Source organism: Phyllobates terribilis, unplaced genomic scaffold, assembly GCF_046119375.1.
Source record: "Phyllobates terribilis strain yellow unplaced genomic scaffold, ASM4611937v1 Scaffold_252__1_contigs__length_2834547, whole genome shotgun sequence".
In the NCBI taxonomy this organism is placed as follows: Eukaryota; Metazoa; Chordata; class Amphibia; order Anura; family Dendrobatidae; genus Phyllobates; species Phyllobates terribilis.
In genome coordinates, this window is record NW_027363012.1 from 993,999 (window position 1) to 1,017,778 (window position 23,780).

General features: G+C 45.9%; 1 long non-coding RNA gene across 1 annotated transcript in view; it reads right to left on the reverse strand.

Moving 5' to 3' along the window:
* Positions 1-2,069: 2,069 nt before the first annotated feature.
* The window catches only part of LOC141218948 (uncharacterized), a 48,032-nt gene continuing 26,321 nt past the window's right edge, over positions 2,070-23,780 (reverse strand). The window contains exon 3 of the long non-coding RNA XR_012287585.1: positions 2,070-2,183. This is a non-coding gene — a long non-coding RNA (uncharacterized lncRNA). The remainder of the gene's footprint in view (positions 2,184-23,780) is intronic.

Consider the following 23,780-nt stretch of genomic DNA (forward strand, 5'->3'; position numbering starts at 1 on the left):
TTAATAGGCCTCACATAGCCCTCAATTTAATACAGAGGGCCCCACAAAACCTTCCAGATAACATAGTGGGCCCCAATATAGCTTTCTTTTTAATGTATTGGTCCCCACATAGTCCTCTATTTAATATAATGGGCCTCACATAGCCTTCCATTAAATATCATGGGCCCCATATAGAATTTATCATATACGTAGATGTCCCTTTAAGATAACGGGCCCCACATAGCTTTCCCTTTAATATAATGGGCCCCACATAGCTTTCCCTTTAATATAATGGGCCCCACATAGCTTTCTCTTTAATATAATGGGCCCCACATAGCTTTCCCTTTAATATAATGTGCACCACATTGATTTTATTATTATATAATGGGCCCCACATAGCTTTCCCTTTAATATAATGGGCCCCACATAGCTTTCTCTTTAATATAATGGGCCCCACATAGCTTTCTCTTTAATAAAATGGGCCCCACATAGCTTTCTCTTTAATATAATGGGCCGCACATAGCTTTCCCTTTAATATAATGGGCCCCACATAGCTTTCCCTTTAATATAATGGGCCCCACATAGCTTTCCCTTTAATATAATGGGTCCCACATAACTTTTTCTTTAATATAATGGGCCCCACATAGCTTTCTCTTTAATATAATGGGCCCCACATAGCTTTCTCTTTAATATAATGGGCCGCACATAGCTTTCTCTTTAATATAATGGGCCCCACATAGCTTTCTCTTTAATATAATGGGCCCCACATAGCTTTCTCTTTAATATAATGGGCCCCACATAGCTTTCTCTTTAATATAATGGGCCCCAAATAGCTTTCTCTTTAATATAATGGGCCCCATATAGCTTTCTCTTTAATATAATGGGCCCCATATAGCTTTCTCTTTAATATAATGGGCCCCACACAGCTTTCTCTTTAATATAATGGGCCCCACATAGCTTTCTCTTTAATATAATGGGCCCCACATAGCTTTCTCTTTAACATAATGGGCCCCACATAGCTTTCCCTTTAATATAATTGGCCCCACATAGCTTTCTCTTTAATATAATGGGCCCCACATAGCTTTCTCTTTAATATAATGGGCCCCACATAGCTTTCTCTTTAATATAATGGGCCCCACATAGCTTTCTCTTTAATATAATGGGCCCCACATAGCTTTCTCTTTAATATAATGGGCCCCACATAGCTTTCTCTTTAATATAATGGGCCCCACATAGCTTTCCCTTTAATATAAAAGGCCCCACATAGCTTTCCCCTTAATATAATGGGCCCCACATAGCTTTCCCTTTAATATAAAAGGCCCCACATAGCTTTCCCCTTAATATAATTGGCCCCACATAGCTTTCCCTTTAATATAATTGGCCCCACATAGCTTTCCCTTTAATATAATGGGCACCACATAGATTTATTATAATATAATGGGCCCCACATATCCGTCCCTTTAATATTATGGACCCCACATAGATTTATTATAATATTATGGACCCCACATAGATTTATTATAATATTATGGACCCCACATAGATTTATTATAATATAATGGGCCCCACATAGATTTATTATAATATAATGGGCCCCACATATCCGTCCCTTTAATATTATGGGCCCCACATAGATTTATTATAATATAATGGGCCCCACATAGATTTATTATAATATTATGGACCCCACATAGATTTATTATAATATAATGGGCCCCACATAGATTTATTATAATATAATGGGCCCCACATAGATTTATTATAATATAATGGGCCCCACATAGATTTATTATTATATAATGGGCCCCACATATCCGTCCCTTTAATATTATGGACCCCACATAGATTTATTATAATATTATGGACCCCACATAGATTTATTATAATATTATGGACCCCACATAGATTTATTATAATATTATGGACCCCACATAGATTTTATTATTATATAATGGGCCCCACATATCCGTCCCTTTAATATTATGGACCCCACATAGATTTATTATAATATGATGGGCCCCACATAGATTTATTATAATATAATGGGCCCCACCTAACCCTCCAGTTTATACACTGCAGTCGCTCTCTTTCTTCTCTTCTTTACCTAGTCCAGTCTTTCGTGACGACTTCCCGCCATGATTCGTCTTTGCAGTTTGCTGTCCAGGTTTCGGCTGCTCCGCACTTTTCAGCAGATCACCGCACTCCTGAAAAACAAAAATGTTACAAATATAAGCGACTTAAATAAATAATGCCGCCCACTGTGCCACCAAATGCAAATATGTGCCACACTGTGCCCATGAGTATATCATTCACCGCAATGAAGTCTGCTCCACTGAGAATATAAATCAGTCACTAGCTTGTGCCCCCGTTATAAATAGTGTTGAGCGAGCACTAAAATGCTCGGGTGCTCGAAGCTCGGCCCAAGCTCGCCGTGATACTCGGGTGCTCGACCTGAGCAACGAGCCCATGTTAGTCTATGGGAGACCCGAGCATTTTTGCGGAGGCACCCCCGGCAGTCTGTAGAAAGCCTAAAAAGTGCCCAAAATGATAGTGACAGTGCTCAGATGACATGGGGACAGCATGGGGATCGCCCCAGGAAGCATTTCTGACCCCCAGGTCACTGTTGTCAACAACGTGGTCAGAGGTATTAAGCCACCTTTACAGGCTCATAAGAAAATGTTCAAAAACGAAAGTGAAACTTTTTTCCTGTGAAATATGTTAAGGAATTTCTTTTCCAGGGTAAAGACTTGTGTATAAGGTAAAATAAATAACCAAAAACAAAAATACTCCTCCACACCTTGGGCTATGTTCACAAGTAGCATTTTTTATGCGTTTTTGCACTTTTGTATTGCTTTCAACTGTGACAAATGCATTCACCGGGAAATGTCATTTTAACATTTTACAACCTTATCTGGCCATGTGCTGTGTGACACATGCATATAGTGCTGAAAAGACATGGGAACAGCATGGGGAAGACCCCTGGAAGGATCTCTGACTCCCAGGTCACTGCCTAAAAGTGTGCCCATCAGAAGTGATCCTTGCCGCATCAGAAGATGCAGACTTGCAACTATCCCCGTGCAAGTCCTTGTCCCAGGGCAGTGTTCAATTATACCTCCCCCATTCCTTGCAATGCAAGCGCAAATATGCAGCCAACCACCCACCCACCCCCAGGCTGCAATACCATACTGCTAGCTTGCACTTGAAATTGGGCCTTTTAGTTTTGAGGAGGCCGAAGCTGGCCACTACCTCATGGCTGCTTCGGCAGCGAGGTATCCATACTCAGTCCCCAGCCGCCCGGCGGCCGGGTGTCCACACCTGGTCCCCAGCCGCCTGGGGGCGGCGGGGTGTCCATAGACAGTCCCCAGCCACCCCGATTTCTCCGCGGAACATCCCGACACACTTTTCTTAGACTGGCCTGCTTTAGGGCAGCATTGGACAAGCCCACTAGAGAAACCGACTCCATCAGGGGAGGTGAGAATGCCAAGGTGAGGAGCATGATGATGACAGAAGTTAGCATTTGCTTTGTTTTGTTGGAATGCAAGCATAAGTGTGCAACCTGCCACCAACCCACCCCGAGGCTGCAATACCATACTGCTAGCATGCGTGCACTTGAAATTGGGCCTTTTAGGCATGTGGAGGCCAGAGCTGGCTACTACCTCATGGGTGCTTCGGCAGCGAGGTATCGATACTCAGTCCCCAGCCGCCCGGCGGCCGGGTGTCCATGCTCGGTCCCCAGCCGCCAGGGGGCGGCCGGGTGTCCACACTCGGTCCCCAGCCGCCCCGCGGCCAGGTGTCCATAAACGGTTCCAAGCCGCCCCGATTTCTCCGCGGAACATCCCCACACACTTTTCTTAGACTGGCCTGCTTTAGGGCAGCATTGGACGAGCCCACCAAAGAACCCGACTTCTCCGGTGGGCCCTGGCTTCTTTATCAGGGGAATTGAGAGTGCCAAGGTGAGGAGCATGATGAGGATGATAGAAGTTAGCATCTGCTTTGTTTTCAAGGAATGCAAGCGCATGTATGTAGTAGCGGCTAGGCCTGAGGTGGTCAGTGTTTTGGCGCATATCCTACCTCCTCCGAGGATTGCTGGATGTTTTCCTGCTACTATCCAAGTTCTATGACTCTCGTTAAAACAAAGCTTCAAGTGATAAATGATGGATGAGGTAGTGGCAAAGGAGAAAGAGCAGGAGGAACAGGGACCATTCACATCAATATCAGGCCAGTCAACCACATATGTCTTGTAGGATATGTTTCTGTAACAAAAGGAGCGGTTTGGCTACACAGTTATAGGGCATACAGTGAGTGCAATGCCTACCAAAACTTTTGAGGCACTCCAATGCCCCTTGGAAATGACATGGAGGTCAGAGGGCCTTAACTAAACCTTTTTTTCCATTTATGGCAACTGGGTCTCCTGTGCACTGTTGGCCTAAGCAGTGAATGGAAGGCTTTCCAAAAATTATAAGGAACTGCAATGCCCCTGGAAACAGATGTGGATTACAGCGTACTAAAAACCTTCTACCCATTAATGGGGAGTGTGTCTCCCTTAGTTTTCACCTTTGCATTGAAAAGCAAAAGCTGACTAAAATTAGGAGGAAATGCAATGCCCGTTGGAAGAGTCATGGAGATTAGAGGTAAGGTAATTAAAAACAACATTTCAATGCCCCTTGGAAGAGCTGTGGAGTTCAGAGTGGCTTAAGAAGACGCTTTTAATGCCCCTTTGAAGAGACGTGGAGGTCACAGTAGCTTAACAAGACGGTTTTAATGCCCCTTACAAGAGCCATACAGTACAGCATCTTAAAAACATTATTCCCATTATTGGGGAGTGGGTCTCCCATAGTATTTGCTTATGCCTTCCAAGCAAAAGCTTCCAAAAATTATGCGGAAATGCAATGCCCGTTCGAAGAGTCGTGGAGGTCCCAGTAGCTTAACAAGACGCTTTTAATGCCCCTCAGAAGAGACGTGGAGGTCAGAGTGGCATAACAAGACGGTTTTAATGCCCCTTACAAGACACGTGGAGGTCAGAGTGGTATAACAAGACGCTTTTAATGCCCCTCAGAAGAGACGTGGAGGTCAGAGTGGTATAACAAGACGGTTTTAATGCCCCTTACAAGAGACGTGGAGGTCAGAGTGGTATAACAAGATGGTTTTAATGCCCCTCAGAAGAGACGTGGAGGTCAGAGTGGTATAACAAGACGGTTTTAATGCCCCTCTGAAGAGACGTGGGGGTCAGAGTGGTATAACAAGACGGTTTTAATGCCCCTTACAAGACACGTGGAGGTCAGAGTGGTATAACAAGACGGTTTTAATGCCCCTTACAAGACACGTGGAGGTCAGAGTGGTATAACAAGACGGTTTTAATGCCCCTTACAAGAGACGCTCATTATTCTGGCATTTGGCAAATATTAAAAATGATGGTAATCCTAATTGACCTAAAATGGGAAAGGTTTATTCTGATTTCATGTCAGATATTGAGAAAAACATGCAGATGTGTCTATTTATACAGTGTATGGAAACTTCTGATTTCAACTCTGTATATATATATATATATATATATATATATATATATATATATATATGTGTATAATATATACACGGCGAAGCTCACACAACACAACACCCACAGCAGAGGAACTGGCTGCACACACACCTGCTCCTGTCAGTGCTGTGAGCGCTCCTCATATCGCTGCTGGCTCCGTTCCTCATATCGCTGCTGGCTCCGCCCCTCACATCGCTGCTGGCTCCGCCCCTCATATCGCTGCTGGCTCCGCCCCTCACATCGCTGCTGGCTCCGCATCTCATATCACTGCTGGCTCCGCCCCTCATGTCGCTGCTGGCTCCGCCCCTCATATCGCTGCTGGCTCTGCCCCTCACATCGCTGCTGGCTCCGCCCATCAGCCGCTCACAGTCCTCAGCAATATGGAGACATCCGCACTGATCAGAATCCTCGGGGGCGTGGCCTGTCACTGTAGTCACACAAGGGTTGTCATGGAGATCTCAAGGGAAGGCAGGTGGGCGGGGCTTAGAGCAGGAAGTAGAAGCCGTGCAGTGTGATTGGCTCCTTACCTTCTGCCAGTAATGGAGCAGATATATGGCTCCTATATAATGGAGGGGGCTCAGGAGGGGTTCCCCACCCTAAAGGTCAGGGGATAAATAATACTGGACATGAGCGAGGGCAGGAGGACATTATTCTATATTGTAAGAAATCTGATTTCTTCTTTCCTCACAGTTTTTCCTATGCAAGGCCACATGTATTGTGCGATAATCTGTGAATATGGGGGGATCTGCTCCTCACATCCACATCAATCCCCCCACGTCTGAGCTCTCCCTTACAGGGGTCTTCTGCTCTGCACATTGATGCCGTATCCATGGAGATGACATCATGGCCGGTACATGCGGATCTCCCCGATGGGACCCTCATGTATCTGGAGGACGAGGCACTGCTGCTCCTCGGGGAGAGGGGGCACAATTCCTGTACACATGATACAGGGGCTTCTGCCATCTCTGGGCTGAGAATAATGCTGGCAGCGCGCAGTCTACATGATGTGAGGATTACAAGTCTGCAGTCACAGAGAGTCACACAGATGACTGCAGCCTTCAGCTTCACACCGGACAATCCCTTTAAATACATGTATATTGGTCTAAAAATACTTTTTACTATTTCTCTTCATGTAACATTTGCTCTGTTCGGCCTTTACCAGCTTTTTGTTTCCCAGCAGCACATTGATGGCTGCAGAATGAGTTAACTTGAGATTCAGTCAGTGAGCTCCTTATGATGTGGAGTTTCCAGCGCTTTTATTTCTGCGATGATTTATGACTGCATCAGAGATCAGCCCAACTTTCATGCTGGTCTGTGAACATAATCAGCACAGAGAAGGTCAGAATGAGCTCACTGATAAATTCTCAGTGAGCTCATTCTGCAACTAGCAATGCAAAGGAAATAAAAAAGCCAAATTGTTTATGAAACGTTATTGAAAAAATATTTGTATGTATATATTTAGCCCAAAATGTCTGAGTGTCCATATCCTTAGTACCAGCACAGCTGAGGATTTGGTATAATTAGGGGCGTACATAGGAATCATGGGGCCCCATAGCAGAAGTTCTAATTGGGCCCCCCCCCCAAAAAAAAATTTAAAAATGTAAATAATTGTCGGAGTCACAGAAGAGCAGATCTCACAACCTTCCAGCCTTTACATAGTAATTTTCCTCCTGCTGAAGTCCTAGATCCCTTTTTCATTGCCCATAAAGTGTGGTGCCAACAAAAGTGCCCCCCAAACACGGTATGATACCCCCATGGTGAATTCCTCCATATGCACAGTATAATGACCCTACTGTACCCCACCTCAACTCCCAGGGTAAAGTATGATGACACCAACACAGTATGATCCCCCAACCGCCCCACACCTCTACATACTCCATAGAGTACAATGCACTCGCCATGGTCCTCCACACAGTATAAGGCACTCGCCATGGTCCTCCGCACAGTATAAGGCACTCGCCATGGTCCTCCACGCAGTATAATACAGTCCCCATGGTCCTCCACGCAGTATAATGCACTCCCTCGTGGTCCTCCACACAGTATAATGCATTCCTTCGTGGTCCTCCACGCAGTATAATGCACTCCCACATGGTCCTCCACACAGTACAATGCACTCCCCCATGGTCCTCCACACAGTACAATGCACTCCCCCATGGTCCTCCACACAGTACAATGCACTCCCCCATGGCCCTCCACACAGTACAATGCACTCCCCCATGGTCCTCCACACAGTACAATGCACTCCCCCATGGTCCTCCACACAGTACAATGCATTCCCCCATGGTCCTCCACACAGTATAAGACTCTTGCCATGGTCCTCCACACAGTATAAGGCACTCGCCATGGTCCTCCACGCAGTATAATACAGTCCCCATGGTCCTCCACGCAGTATAATGCACTCTCTCGTGGTCCTCCACGCTGTATAATGCACTCCCTCGTGGTCCTCCACGCAGTATAATGCACTCCCACGTGGTCCTCCACACAGTACAATGCACTCCCCGTGGTCCTCCACACAGTATAATGCACTCCCCCATGGTCCTCCACACAGTACAATGCACTCCCCCATGGTCCTCCACACAGTACAATGCACTCCCCCATGGTCCTCCACACAGTATAATGCACTCCCCCATGGTCCTCCACACAGTATAAGACACTCGCCATGGTTCTCCACACAGTATAATGCATTCCCCTATGGTCCTGTACGCAGTATAATGCAGCCCCCCATAGGGTAAAATGCAGCCCCCCCCACCCGTAGGGTAAAATGCAGCCCCAGTCCTCCAGTATTATCAGTACACAATGATTTAAAAAATAAATACATACTTACCGCTCCTCGTTCCCCGCTGCTTCAGTCTCTGCAGCTGATCACCTCAGCAGCTGCCAGCTCCACTGTCTGACACAGCGTGGCGCGTCATCATGCCGCTGCGTCAGACGCAGAGGAGGAATGATGGGAGAGGGAGTGTCACATGATGCTTCCTCCTCCAGGTTTTCGTGGGCCCCGGGCGAAAGAGTCTCAGTGGCCCCTTTAACACATCCAACCATTCATGATGCACAGATACAGCAGAGAAATTATAGATATAGATATAGTACAATGCCAAACATTTCACTGACTTCTTACATTTCATGAGTGATATCTACTGTAAATTCTACAATAGCTCAGAAACCGGTGAATCCTCACAGAGCACAGTGCAGACCGGACAGTATAGTCCTCCATACAGTGTAATTGCACCACATAGTCCTCCATACAATATTATGGGTACCACATAGTCCTCCATACAGTATTATGAGCCCCATATAATGCTCCATACAAAATACTGGATCCCATATAATTCACCATAGAGAATACTGCCTGGTCCCCATGTAATGCCATATGCAGACTGGACCCCATACAGAGGCCCCACAAGCCCGCTGCATCCTCCCCGGGGCGCCCACAAGCCGGCTGCATCCCCCAGGGGCCCCCACAAGCCTGCAGCACCCCCCCCCCCAGAGGACCCAGAAGCCTGCAGCATCCCCCCCAGAGCCCCCACAAGCCCGCAGCATCCCCCCGGAGCACCCACAAGCCCGCAGGATCCCCCCCCAGAGCACCCACAAGCCCACAGCATCCCCCCCAGAGCACCCACAAGCCTGCAGCACCCCCCCCCAGAGCACCCACAAGCCCACAGCATCCCTCCCAGGGCCCCACAAGCCCGCAGCATCCCACCCAGGGCACCCACAAGCCCACAGTATCCCCCCAAGGGCCCCCACAAACCCACAGCATCCCCCCCAGGGCCCCAGAAGCCCACAGCATCCCCCCCAGGGCCCCACAAGCCCGCAGAATCCCCCCCAGAGCACCCACAAGCCCACAGCATCCCCTCCAGGGCCCCACAAGCCCGCAGCATCTCCCCCAGGGCCACACAAGCTCGCAGCATCCCCCCCAGAGCCCCCGCAAGACCGCAAAATCCCCCTTAGGGCCCCCACAAGCCCGCAGCATCCCCCCCAGATCCCTCACAAGCCCACAGCATCCCCTTAGGGCCCCCACAAGCACACATTATCCCTGCATTATTCCCCAGAGCCCCTAAGATCTCCACAAGCATTAATTAACCCCACCAGACTGCCCTCCAGCATTAACCCCCCCAAATCCCTCACTCGCAAGTATCAAGCCCCCTCACCCCAAAAACAACAAGAAGAAAAGACATCAGACCTGCAATTAATAGAACAATCTCCTGTTTCTCAGCTTAGGATACTGACCTCCTCCTGCAGCTTCACCGGCAGCTCTGTCTCTGCATGAGACTCTGGCGTCTGGTGCTGAACTAGAACACGCCCCCGGAAATGACATCATACCTGGAAGGATCCCATACATTCTAGCGTCTAGGGCACGGGAAGAGGTAAGTATTGTGCCGGCCGGGGCCCTGAGCAGGAGGGGGGGCCCATGGCGCGCCGGGATGCCCGACGGCGAGTAAGCCCCCCGCCTGCTCAGGGCCCCGCCTCTTGCCTGGGTGCAGGAGGGGGACCCGATGCGGGGGTACACAGTGCAGGCGACTGCTATGGGGCCCCCCCAGCTCACGGGCCCCATAGCAGTCGCGTGGCCTGCCGCCATTGGCGGGACGCCACTGGGTACAATGGTGTCTGGCCTGGACAATCCTCTGTAAGGGAAACCAAGTCCGAACTGATAGATTTTCCCTGCACTGATACATTGTAGCAAACGGTCAGGACAGGAGGGGGATTGTCTACACTGAATACCATTGTAATAAATGCTCCGCTGCTGTCAGGATTAGATTTTTTTCAGGTTCTGGATATTAACAAGAATGATTTTATTCTCAGACAACAAGCAGAGATCTTACAAATGGCAGAAAAGTGGAATAATCCTTCATTGCAGAGAGGAGAACTTTCCTCCTGTATCCGGCGGATCGTCCTGTGGCTGAGAACAGTCTTTGCGGAGCGATTCCTCCCTATGAGGGGAACGTCGGCGCGGTGGAGCTGCTGTATCAGCCACGGAGGGGAATGAAGAGCAAGAAAGATTTATCCCTCATCCTGGAGGATCCGGAACTGAAGACTGCGGAGATCAAAGCTGAAGGTGAAGCCACATGTGATCTGTATACATCGGCAGAGGGGTCGTCACATGAGGAAATCCCCCCATATATATATGGAGATGGCGATCTGTGGGGGCCGGACACAGAATCGGTGTGTGGTGTAACCAAAGAGAACACTAAGTCAGCACAGGAGCTGTGTACACAAAACGGAAGCATTCTGCAAAGTTACTTTATTCTCTTTATCCCCTTCCCGACATCCGCAGAATTTAAGTGTCGCAATTCCAATGAGTTGTGGATTTTTGGTTCAAGTTGCCCAACGGGAGCAAAAAATAATGTGATAGAAAAGGATTAAAATTAAAATTTATATATATAAAAAAAATCCTTTTAAATTTCCTACCTCCATTTGTCAATACAAAGCAAGACTAAAAGATTATATATATATATTTATTTAGTATTGACACACTGACAAAAAGTCCGATCTATCAAATCATAAATATATTAACCCCTACAGCAAATGCCCAACAGCAAAGATAATCTAAACACCCAATTTTTTTTTCTTTTTGGGTAATTTTACCTCCCAAAAAATGCATCAAAAAGAGATGAAAAGTTTGTAGACGGCAGAGAATGGCATCAATAACCCCCGCAGGTCGGCGAGCAGAAAGCGAACCTCGCCCAGATTCATCAGCAGAAACATGGAACAGATGCAGGGTCTCACAAAATGGTGACACAATACCGGGTTATTTATTACTGTTTGGTGACACCATAATACGGCAATTCTGGCTTCTTAATTTATTTTTCCGCTATTTAACGTGCGGTTTAAATAATTTGGGCTTTGATAGGTCGGACTTTTACAGACACGACAATATAAAATGTTTCTTTTTTAATTTCTTTTTTTTTACCTCGGAAAATAGGGGTGATTTAACATTTTTGTTTATTTTTTTTCTTTTATGAAACTTTTTTCTTTTTTTTCCATTTTTACTTTATTTTTTTATGTCCCCTTAGGGCACTTGAACCTGCAATCTCTTGACTGCTTATTCTATATACAGTAATCCTCTAGTAATGCAGTATACAGTTTATAAGATTAAGTTCAGACTGTGGATGAACTTCACAGGAGTACCAAGATGGCAGCCATGCAGGCCTTCACCATTCCCCTGACTGCCATTGTCATCCATTTCCTGGCGATAGCTCAATATAAATGCCGCTGTTGGCTCAGGTGGCCACAGTCTACTCAAGTCGCTGCTGTCGGCTCAGGTCACCGCTGTTCTGGGCTGGCTGGCAAATTGCACACAGTAGCAACCCATCCTTATTGAGTTTTATCTGTGGCTGATTCATAAAGTGAGTAAAGGTTACAAAGCTTTAAAAAGATAAAGCCGGTGTTATGATGTAATAGTTGAGGTCAAATGCCGACTAGATTCTCATCCACTTCTATCAGTGGGCTACTCAGAGAGGTGTCTGAGACTCTAGTCAGCATGTGACCAGGCTCGGACTGGCCTGCTGGGGAATTCCCCGTTGGGCTCCACTGCAGGGCCAGCACTGACAAGAGAAGGAAGGCTCCTCCCACTCCTACCCTAGCACAGCTATGCACTTGTCTATACATCGTATGCTGTGTGTGGGGGGGACTTGTCTATATACCGTATGCTGTGTGTGGGGGGGACTTGTCTATATACTGTATGCTGTGTGTGTGGGGGGGGACTTGTCTATATACCGTATGCTGTGTGGGGGGGGGGGGCTTGTCTATATACCGTATGCTGTGTGTGGGGGACTTGTCTATATACTGTATGCTGTGTGTGGGGGATTTGTCTATGTACCGTATGCTGTGTGGGGGGGACTTGTCTATATACTGTATGCTGTGTACGGGGGACTTGTCTATATACCGTATGCTGTGTGTGGGGGACTTGTCTATATACCGTATGCTGTGTGTGGGGGACTTGTCTATATACTGTATGCTGTGTAGGGGGGACTTGTCTATATACCGTATGCTGTGTGGGGGACTTGTCTATATACTGTATGCTGTGTATGGGGGACTTGTCTATATACCGTATGCTGTGTGTGGGGGACTTGTCTATATACCGTATGCTGTGTGTGGGGGACTTGTCTATATACCGTATGCTGTGTGTGGGGGACTTGTCTATATACCGTATGCTGTGTGTGGGGGACTTGTCTATATACCGTATGCTGTGTGTGGGGGACTTGTCTATATACTGTATGCTGTGTATGGGGGACTTGTCTATATACTGTATGCTGTGTGGGGGACTTGTCTATATACCGTATGCTATGTGGGGGACTTGTCTATATACCGTATGCTGTGTGTGGGGGACTTGTCTATATACCGTATGCTATGTGGGGGACTTGTCTATATACCGTATGCTGTGTGTGGAGGACTTGTCTATATACCGTATGCTGTGTGTGGGGGACTTGTCTATATACCGTATGCTGTGTGGGGGGGACTTGTCTATATACCGTATGCTGTGTGTGGGGGACTTGTCTATATACTGTATGCTGTGTATGGGGGACTTGTCTATATACTGTATGCTGTGTGGGGGACTTGTCTATATACCGTATGCTATGTGGGGGACTTGTCTATATACCGTATGCTGTGTGGGGGGGACTTGCCTATATACCGTATGCTGTGTGGGGGGGACTTGTCTATATACCGTATGCTGTGTGGGGGGGACTTGTCTATATACTGTATGCTGTGTGTGGGGGACTTGTCTATATACCGTATGCTGTGTGTGGGGGACTTGTCTATATACCGTATGCTGTGTGTGGGGGACTTGTCTATATACTGTATGCTGTGTGAGGGGGACTTGTCTATATACTGTATGCTGTGTGGGGGGGACTTGTCTATATACCGTATGCTGTGTGGGGGGGACTTGTCTATATACCGTATGCTGTGTGGGGGGGACTTGTCTATATACCGTATGCTGTGTGGGGGGGACTTGTCTATATACCGTATGCTGTGTGGGGGGGACTTGTCTATATACCGTATGCTGTGTGGGGGGGACTTGTCTATATACCGTATGCTGTGTGTGGGGGACTTGTCTATATACTGTATGTGGGGGACTTGTCTATATACCGTATGCTGTGTGAGGGGGACTTGTCTATATACTGTTTGCTGTGTGGGGGGGACTTGTCTATATACCGTATGCTGTGTGAGGAAGACTTGTCTATATACTGTATGCTGTGTGGGGGGACTTGTCTATATACCGTATGCTGTGTGGGGGGGACTTGTCTATATACCGTATGGGGGGGACTTGTCTATATACCGTAAGCTGTGTATGGGGGACTTGTCTATATACTGTATGCTGTGTGTGGGGGACTTGTCTATATACCGTATGCTGTGTGGGGGGGACTTGTGTATATACTGTATGCTATGTGTGTGGGGGACTAGTCTATATACTGTATGCTGTGTGTGGGGGACTTGTCTATATACCGTATGCTGTGTGTGGGGGACTTGTCTATATACCGTATGCTGTGTGTGGGGACTTGTCTATATACTGTATGCTGTGTGTGGGGACTTGTCTATATACTGTATGCTGTGTGGGGGGGACTTGTGTATATAAGTGAAGAGTCTCCGCGAGCTCAAAGAACACTGGATTTTGGCTGTTGGAGCTGAAAAGAGGACATCGGTAAACCAGGGGAGGAGTCCTGAGGAGATAATTTGCATATTCCCACTGCATTTTGGGGTAAGTGAAGAGTCTCCGCGAGCTCAAAGAACACTGGATTTTGGCTGTTGGAGCTGAAAAGAGGACATCGGTAAACCAGGGGAGGAGTCCTGAGGAGATAATTTGCATATTCCCACTGCATTTTGGGGTAAGTGAAGAGTCTCCGCGAGCTCAAAGAACACTGGATTTTGGCTGTTGGAGCTGAAAAGAGGACATCGGTAAACCAGGGGAGGAGTCCTGAGGAGATAATTTGCATATTCCCACTGCATTTTGGGGTAAGTGAAGAGTCTCCGCGAGCTCAAAGAACACTGGATTTTGGCTGTTGGAGCTGAAAAGAGGACATCGGTAAACCAGGGGAGGAGTCCTGAGGAGATAATTTGCATATTCCCACTGCATTTTGGGGTAAGTGAAGAGTCTCCGCGAGCTCAAAGAACACTGGATTTTGGCTGTTGGAGCTGAAAAGAGGACATCGGTAAACCAGGGGAGGAGTCCTGAGGAGATAATTTGCATATTCCCACTGCATTTTGGGGTAAGTGAAGAGTCTCCGCGAGCTCAAAGAACACTGGATTTTGGCTGTTGGAGCTGAAAAGAGGACATCGGTAAACCAGGGGAGGAGTCCTGAGGAGATAATTTGCATATTCCCACTGCATTTTGGGGTAAGTGAAGAGTCTCCGCGAGCTCAAAGAACACTGGATTTTGGCTGTTGGAGCTGAAAAGAGGACATCGGTAAACCAGGGGAGGAGTCCTGAGGAGATAATTTGCATATTCCCACTGCATTTTGGGGTAAGTGAAGAGTCTCCGCGAGCTCAAAGAACACTGGATTTTGGCTGTTGGAGCTGAAAAGAGGACATCGGTAAACCAGGGGAGGAGTCCTGAGGAGATAATTTGCATATTCCCACTGCATTTTGGGGTAAGTGAAGAGTCTCCGCGAGCTCAAAGAACACTGGATTTTGGCTGTTGGAGCTGAAAAGAGGACATCGGTAAACCAGGGGAGGAGTCCTGAGGAGATAATTTGCATATTCCCACTGCATTTTGGGGTAAGTGAAGAGTCTCCGCGAGCTCAAAGAACACTGGATTTTGGCTGTTGGAGCTGAAAAGAGGACATCGGTAAACCAGGGGAGGAGTCCTGAGGAGATAATTTGCATATTCCCACTGCATTTTGGGGTAAGTGAAGAGTCTCCGCGAGCTCAAAGAACACTGGATTTTGGCTGTTGGAGCTGAAAAGAGGACATCGGTAAACCAGGGGAGGAGTCCTGAGGAGATAATTTGCATATTCCCACTGCATTTTGGGGTAAGTGAAGAGTCTCCGCGAGCTCAAAGAACACTGGATTTTGGCTGTTGGAGCTGAAAAGAGGACATCGGTAAACCGCGCGCCGGCATTTTGCAGCTTTTTTTTTTTTAAGCTTTTTTCACTGTTTTCAGAACATTAACAATAAGAACATGGAAGAGTCCAGGAGCCATTTGGTGAGCTGCATATCCTGCTACATGTTCACAGACTTGCCAGTGGAAAAGCCAAACTTCACATGCCAGAAATGCAAGCTTGTGTCCCTGTTGGAGGAAAAGTTGCGAAATCTAGAAGAGAGGTTAACTACCTTGAAAATCATTAAGGAAGGTGAAGAGTTCTTAGACAGAGCAGAATTATCTCTTCATGATTCAGAAAGAGAAGAAATTCGAACTGCACCTGACGAAACAGAGGAATGGAAGCATGTGACCCACAGAAGCAGGAGGATCGAGAGGCAGTCAGCACCCATACTGCTCAGGAACCAGTACCAGGCTCTCACGCAGGAGAACCATGAAGAAATACAGCAAAATAAGACTTTGCCAGCAATGAATAACCTTGTAAGCCCTCAGAATCCTCCTGGATGGAGAAAGAAGAATGTTGTGAAGAAAAAACGGAGAGTGGTGGTTATGGGGGATTCCCTGTTAAGAGGAACAGAGGCCACTATCTGCAGACCAGACATAACCTCAAGAGAAATGTGCTGTCTTCCAGGAGCAAAAATTAAAGATGTGTCTGACAGGATATCAAGACTCTTCAGACCTACAGATCACTACCTATTCCTGCTAATACATGTGGGGACAAATGACACCGCAGGAAAGGACCTGGAAACCATCTGCAGTGACTTTGAAGACTTAGGCAAGAAAGTGAAAGAATTGGGAGCGCAGGTGGTCTTCTCATCCATCCTCCCAGTGGATGGCCATGGAACAATGAGGTGGAATAAGATTCTACAGGTGAACAACTGGCTACGTCGATGGTGCCGTCAACAAGGATTTGGATTTCTGGATCACGGAATGAATTACCTATACGATGGACTACTTGCTAGAGATGGGGTGCACCTTACGAAGACTGGAAAACATGTATTTGGAAGTCGTCTTGCTACACTCATCAGAAGAGCTTTAAACTAGAACAATGTGGGAAGGGAAGCAAAAGGCCTGAAAAAGCCATACAGCTGACAAATACTATTGAGATCTCTGCTACTGGAAGTGGAAAAGAAGAACAAAGACAAAACAATTTAAATAATAAAAATATGGGAGGAAGAGAAACCAATCACAAACTAAAATGTTTTTATACAAATGCACAAAGCATGGGCAACAAACAAGGAGAATTGGAACTACTAATGCAGGAAAAGGAATATGATGTCATTGGAATCACTGAAACTTGGTGGGACGATACACATGATTGGACTAAAAGGCTAAAAGGATACAACTTATTTGCAAGAAACAGACTTGATAAACGAGGAGGAGGTGTTGCATTGTATGTTAGAAAAGCGTATATCTGCACAGAGATTGAAGCTTCAGAGACTGGGAGTTCTGTGGAAACTGTTTGGGTAAGAATACAAGGAGAGAACAACGGAAAGGACACCATTGTAGGCATTTACTACAGGCCACCTGGGCAAGCTGAAGATATGGATGAACTCTTTATGTATCAAATGACCAAGTTCTCCAAAAAATATGACGTAGTGGTCATGGGAGATTTCAACTATCCAGACATTTGTTGGGAATCTCTCTCAAGTAAAACTAACAGGTCAAGCAAATTCTTATCCTCTCTTGCTGACAACTTTATCTTCCAAAAGGTAGGGGAGAAAACAAGGGGATCTGCTACTTTGGATCTAATCCTTATAAACAGGGAGGAAATGGTTGAGGAGGTAAAGGTGGCTGGGACCCTAGGAGGCAGCGATCATGCTATTATAGAATTTTGGATAACTAGAGGAGGAAGACATGTGAAGACTCAAACTTCAAGGTTAGATTTTAGAAAGGCAGATTTTAAGAGACTCAGAAAGAGAATAGGAGGGATCCAATGGCTGGATGTCCTTAAGGACAAAAATGTCCAGGAAGGATGGGAAATTTTTAAAAATGAGATTCTCAAAGCACAATCGTTAACAATCCCGAAAAGTAGGAAGAATGGGAAGCATTTAAGGAAACCAGGATGGATGAACACAGAACTTAAACACATGCTAAAAAGAAAGAAAGAAATGTTTATTAAATGGAAAGAGGGAGGCATATCTAAAGAAGATTATAATGCAGTCTGCAGATCCTGTAGGGCACGTATCAGGTTAGCTAAAGCTGACAATGAATTAAGGCTTGCAAGAGATGTCAAAAGCAATAAAAAAGGATTTTGGGGGTATGTCAAAAGTAAAAGAAAAGTCAAAGATGCTATAGGATTTTTACAGGATGAAAATGGAGAAATGGTAAGAGAGGATGTTGAGAAGGCCGAACTTTTTAATTCCTATTTTGCATCTGTTTTCTCTCAGAAAGAAAATGTAACATCAACTGATCTTCACTGTCCTTTTAAAGGAATAGAGGAATCCAAGTTATCTGTAAACCGAAAGATTGTGAGGGAATATTTAGCTAACATAAATGAGTTCAAGTCTCCAGGTCCAGATGAATTACACCCCAGAGTACTGAAGGAGATCGTAGAAGAAATTTTAGAACCACTCTCCATAATCTTTGAAAATTCTTGGAGAACAGGAGAAGTCCCAGAAGACTGGAGAAGAGCAAATGTTGTTCCTATCTTCAAAAAGGGGAAGAAGGTGGACCCAGGGAACTATAGGCCGGTGAGTCTGACTTCTATACCAGGAAAGATCTTTGAACAAATTATTAAACAACATGTATGTAAGTACATGGATAAGAATGAAGTGATTAACCAGAGTCAGCATGGGTTTGTAACTAACAAGTCATGTCAGACTAACTTAATTTCCTTCTATGACAGAATCACTGACTGGGTGGATCAGGGAAATGCTGTAGATATAGTATATCTTGACTTCAGCAAAGCATTTGACAAAGTATCTCACACCATCCTTATTGAAAAAATGACCAAGTATGCAATGGACCAGGCAACTGTTAGGTGGATTCATAACTGGCTTAGTGATCGGACTCAAAGGGTGGTTGTAAATGGCTTCACATCCAGCTGGATGAATGTCTCAAGTGGGGTACCACAGGGCTCCGTCCTGGGACCTGTATTGTTCAACATCTTTATCAATGATTTAGATGAAGGAATTGAGGGTAAGCTGATTAAATTTGCTGATGACACAAAGCTAGGAGGGATAGCTAATACTAGAGAAGAGAGAGAGAGGATTCAAAAAGACCTAAATAAACTGGAGCATTGGGCAGCAACCAACAGAATGGTTTTTAACAGGGAAAAATGCAAAGTACTACATCTGGGCAATAAAAATGAAAAAAGCATATACAGAATGGGAGGAATAGAGCTAAGCAACAGTACATGTGAAAAAGACTTAGGTATACTAATAGATCATAGACTGAACATGAGTCAACAGTGTGATGCAGCAGCAAAAAAGGCAAATACAATTCTGGGATGTATTAACAGAAGCATACAGTCTAGATCACGTGAAGTCATTATCGGTCTTTACTCCTCTTTGGTCAGACCTCATCTGGAATACTGTGTACAGTTTTGGGCACCACATTTTAAAAAAGACATAGACAAACTGGAGCAAGTTCAGAGAAGAGCGACCAGAATGGTGACTGGTCTGCAAACTATGTCCTATGAGGAACGGTTGCAGGATTTGGGAATGTTTAGCTTGTAAAAAAGAAGACTGAGAGGAGACTTAATAGCTGTCTACAAATATGTCAAGGGCTGTCACATTGTAGAAGGATCATCTTTATTCTCATTTGCACAAGGAAAGACTAGAAGCAATGGGATGAAACTAAATGGGAGGAGACACAGATTAGATATTAGAAAAAACTTTTTGACAGTTAGGGTGATTAATGAGTGGAACAGGCTGCCACGAGAGGTGGTGAGTTCCCCTTCAATGGACGTCTTCAAACAGAGGCTGGACAGACATCTGTCTGAGATGATCCTGCTTTGAGCAGGGGGTTGGACCAGATGACCCAGGAGGTCCCTTCCAACTCTACCATTCTATGATTCTATGATTCTACTGTATGCTGTGTGTGGGGGACTTGTCTATATACCGTATGCTGTGTGGGGGGGACTTGTGTATATACCGTATGCTGTGTGTGGGGGACTTGTCTATATACTGTATGCTGTGTGTGGGGGACTTGTCTATATACTGTATGCTGTGTGGGGGACTTGTCTATATACCGTATGCTGTGTGTGGGGGACTTGTCTATATACTGTCTGCTGAGCCGTGTATCTAATCCTCTCCTGTGTGATACTGTCTACTGAGCTGTGTATCTAATCCTGTCCTGTGTGATACTGTCTGATGAGCTGTGTATCTAATCCTCTCCTGTGCGATACTGTCTGATGAGCCGTGTATCTAATCCTCTCCTGTGTGATACTGTCTGCTGAGCTGTGTATCTAATCCTATCCTGTGTGATACTATCTGCTGAGCTGTGTATCTAATCCTATCCTGTGTGATACTATCTGCTGAGCTGTGTATCTAATCCTCTCCTGTGTGATACTGTCTGCTGAGCCGTGTATCTAATCCTATCCTGTGTGATACTATCTGCTGAGCTGTGCATCTAATCCTATCCTGTGTGACACTATCTGCTGAGCTGTGTATCTAATCCTATCCTGTGTGATACTATCTGCTGAGCTGTGTATCTAATCCTCTCCTGTGTGATACTGTCTGCTGAGCCGTGTATCTAATCCTCTCCTGTGTGATACTGTCTGCTGAGCTGTGTATCTAATCCTCTCCTGTGTGATACTGTCTGCTGAGCCGTGTATCTAATCCTATCCTGTGTGATACTATCTGCTGAGCTGTGCATCTAATCCTATCCTGTGTTATACTATCTGCTGAGCAGTGTATCTAATCCTCTCCTGTGTGATACTGTCTGCTGAGCCGTGTATCTAATCCTCTCCTGTGTGATACTGTCTGCTGAGCTGTGTATCTAATCCTCTCCTGTGTGATACTGTCTGCTGAGCCGTGTATCTAATCCTACCCTGTGCGATACTGTCTGCTGAACCGTGTATCTAATCCTGCCCTGTGTGATACTGTCTGCTGAGCCGTGTATCTAATCCTATCCTGTGTGATACTGTTTGCTGAGCCGTGTATCTAATCCTATCCTGTGTGATACCATCTGCTGAGATGTGTATCTAATCCTCTCCTGTGGGATACTGTCTGCTGAGCTTTGTATCTAATTCTATGCTGTGCTAAACTGTCTACTGAGATGTGTATCTAATCCTATCCTGTGTGATACCATCTGCTGAGCCGTGTAACTAATCCTCTCCTGTGTGATACTGTCTGCTGAGCCCTGTATCTAATCATATCCTGTGTGATACCATCTGCTGAGCCGTGTATCTAAACCTATCCTGTGTGATACCAGCTGCTGAGCTGTGTATCTAATCCTATCCTTTGTGATACTGTCTGATGAGCTGTGTATCTAATCCTCTCCTGTGTGATACTATCTGCTGAGCAGTGTATCTAATCCTCTCCTGTGTGATACTGTCTGCTGAGCTGTGTATCTAATCCTCTACTGTGTGATACTATCTGCTGAGCTGTGTATCTAATCCTGTCCTGTGTGATACTGTCTGCTGAGCTGTGTATCTAATCCTGTCCTGTGTGATACTGTCTGCTGAGCTGTGTATCTAATCCTCTCCTGTGTGATACTGTCTGCTGAGCTGTGCATCTAATCCTATCCTGTGTGATACTATCTGCTGAGCAGTGTATCTAATCCTATCCTGTGTGATACTGTCTGCTGAGCCGTGTATCTAATCCCGCCCTGTGCGATACTGTCTGCTGAGCCGTGTATCTAATCCTCTCCTGTGTGATACTGTCTGCTGAGCTGTGTATCTAATCCCCTCCTGTGTGATACTGTCTGCTGAGCTGTGTATCTAATCCCGCCCTGTGCGATACTGTCTGCTGAGCCGTGTATCTAATCCACTCCTGTGTGATACTATCTGCTGAGCTTTGTATCTAATCCTGTGCTGTGTGATACTGTCTGCTGAGCCGTGTATCTAATCCTCTCCTGTGTGATACTGTCTGCTGAGCCGTGTATCTAATCCACTCCTGTGTGATACTGTCTGCTGAGCTGTGTATCTAATCCCGCCCTGTGCGATACTGTCTGCTGAGCCGTGTATCTAATCCACTCCTGTGTGATACTATCTGCTGAGCTTTGTATCTAATCCTGTGCTGTGTGATACTGTCAGCTGAGTTGTGTATCTAATCCTATCCTGTGTGATACCATCTGCTGAGCTGTGTATCTAATCCTCTCCTGTGTGATACTGTCTGCTGAGCTATGTATCTAATCCTCTCCTGTGTGATACTGCCTGCTGAGCTGTGTATCTAAGCCTATCCTGTGTGATACTGTCTGCTGAGCCGTGTATCTAATCCTATGCTGTGTGATACTGTCTGCTGAGCTGTGTATCTAATCATATGCTGTGTGATAATGTCTGCTGAGCTGTATCTCTAATCCTACCCTGTGTGATACTGTCTGCTCAACCGTGTATCTAATCCTCTCCTGTGTGATACCGTCTGCTGAGCAGTGTATCTAATCCTCTCCTGTGTGATACCGTCTGCTGAGCAGTGTATCTAATCCTCTCCTGTGTGATACTGTCTGCTGAGCTGTGTATCTAATCCTTTCCTGTGTGATACTGTGTGCTGAGCTGTGTATGTAATCCTCTGTGTGATACTGTCTGATGAGCTGTGTATCTAATCCTCTCCTGTGTGATACTGTCAGCTGAGCTGTGTATCTAATCCTCTCATGTGTGATACTGTCAGCTGAGCTGTGTATCTAATCCTCTCCTGTGTGATACTGTCTGATGAGCTGTGTATCTAATCCTCTCCTGTGTGACTCTGTCTGCTGAGCCGTGTATCTAATCCTATGCTGTGTGATACCGTCTGCTGAGCAGTGTATCTAATCCTCTCCTGTGTGATACTGTGTGCTGAGCCGTGTATCTAATCCTCTCCTGTGTGATACTGTGTGCTGAGATGTGTATCTAATCCTGTCCTGTGTGATACTGTCTACTGAGCTGTGTATCTAATTCTATCCTGTGTGATACTGTGTGCTGAGCTGTGTATCTTATCCTCTCCTGTGTGATACTGTCTACTGAGCTATGTAGCTAATCCTCTCCTGTGTGATACTGTCTGCTGAGCTGTGTATCTAATTATCTCCTGTGTGATACTGTCTGATGAACTGTGTATCTAATCCTATCCTGTGTGATACTGTCTGCTGAGCCGTGTATCTAATCCCGCCCTGTGCGATACTGTCTGCTGAGCCGTGTATCTAATCCACACATGTGATACACTCTGCTGAGCTGTGTATCTAATCCTCTCCTGTGTGATACTGTCTGATGAACTGTGTATCTAATCCTATCTTGTGTGATACCGTCTGCTGAGTCGTGTATCTAATCCCGCCCTGTGCGATACTGTCTGCTGAGCCGTGTATCTAATCCACTCCTGTGTGATACTGTCTGATGAACTGTGTATCTAATCCTCTCCTGTGTGATGCTGTCTGCTGAGCTGTTTATCTAATCCTCTCTTTTGTGATACTGTCTGCTGAGCAGTGTATCTAATCTTATCCTGTGATACTGTGTGCTGAGCTGTGTATCTAATCCCCTCCTGTGTGATTCTGTCTGCTGAGCCGTGTATCTAATCCTATGCTGTGTGATACTGTCTGCTGAGCTGTGTATCTAATCCTATGCTGTGTATCTAATCATCTCCTGTGTGATAATGTCTGCTGAGCCGTGTATCTAATCCTATCCTGTGTGATACTGTCTGCTGAGCTGTGTATCTAATCCTATCCTGTGTAATACCATCTGCTGAGCAGTGTATCTAATCCTATCTTGTGTGATACTGACTGCTGAGCTGTGTATCTAATCATCTCCTGTGTGATACTGTGTGCTGAGCTGTGTATCTAATCCTATCCTATGTGATACTGTCTGCTGAGCAGTGTATCTAATACTCTCCTGTGTGATACCGTCTGCTGAGCTGTGTATCTAATCCTCTCCTGTGTGATACTGTCTGTTGAGCTGTGTATCTAATCCTACCCTGTATGATACTGTCTACTGAGCTATGTATCTAATCCTCCCCTGTGTGATACTGTCTGATGAACTGTGTATCTAATCCTGTCCTATGTGATACTGTCAGCTGAGCTGTGTATCTAATCCTCTCCTGTGTGATACTGTCTGCTGAGCTGTGCATCTAATACTGTCCTGTGTGATACCGTCGGCTGAACTATGTA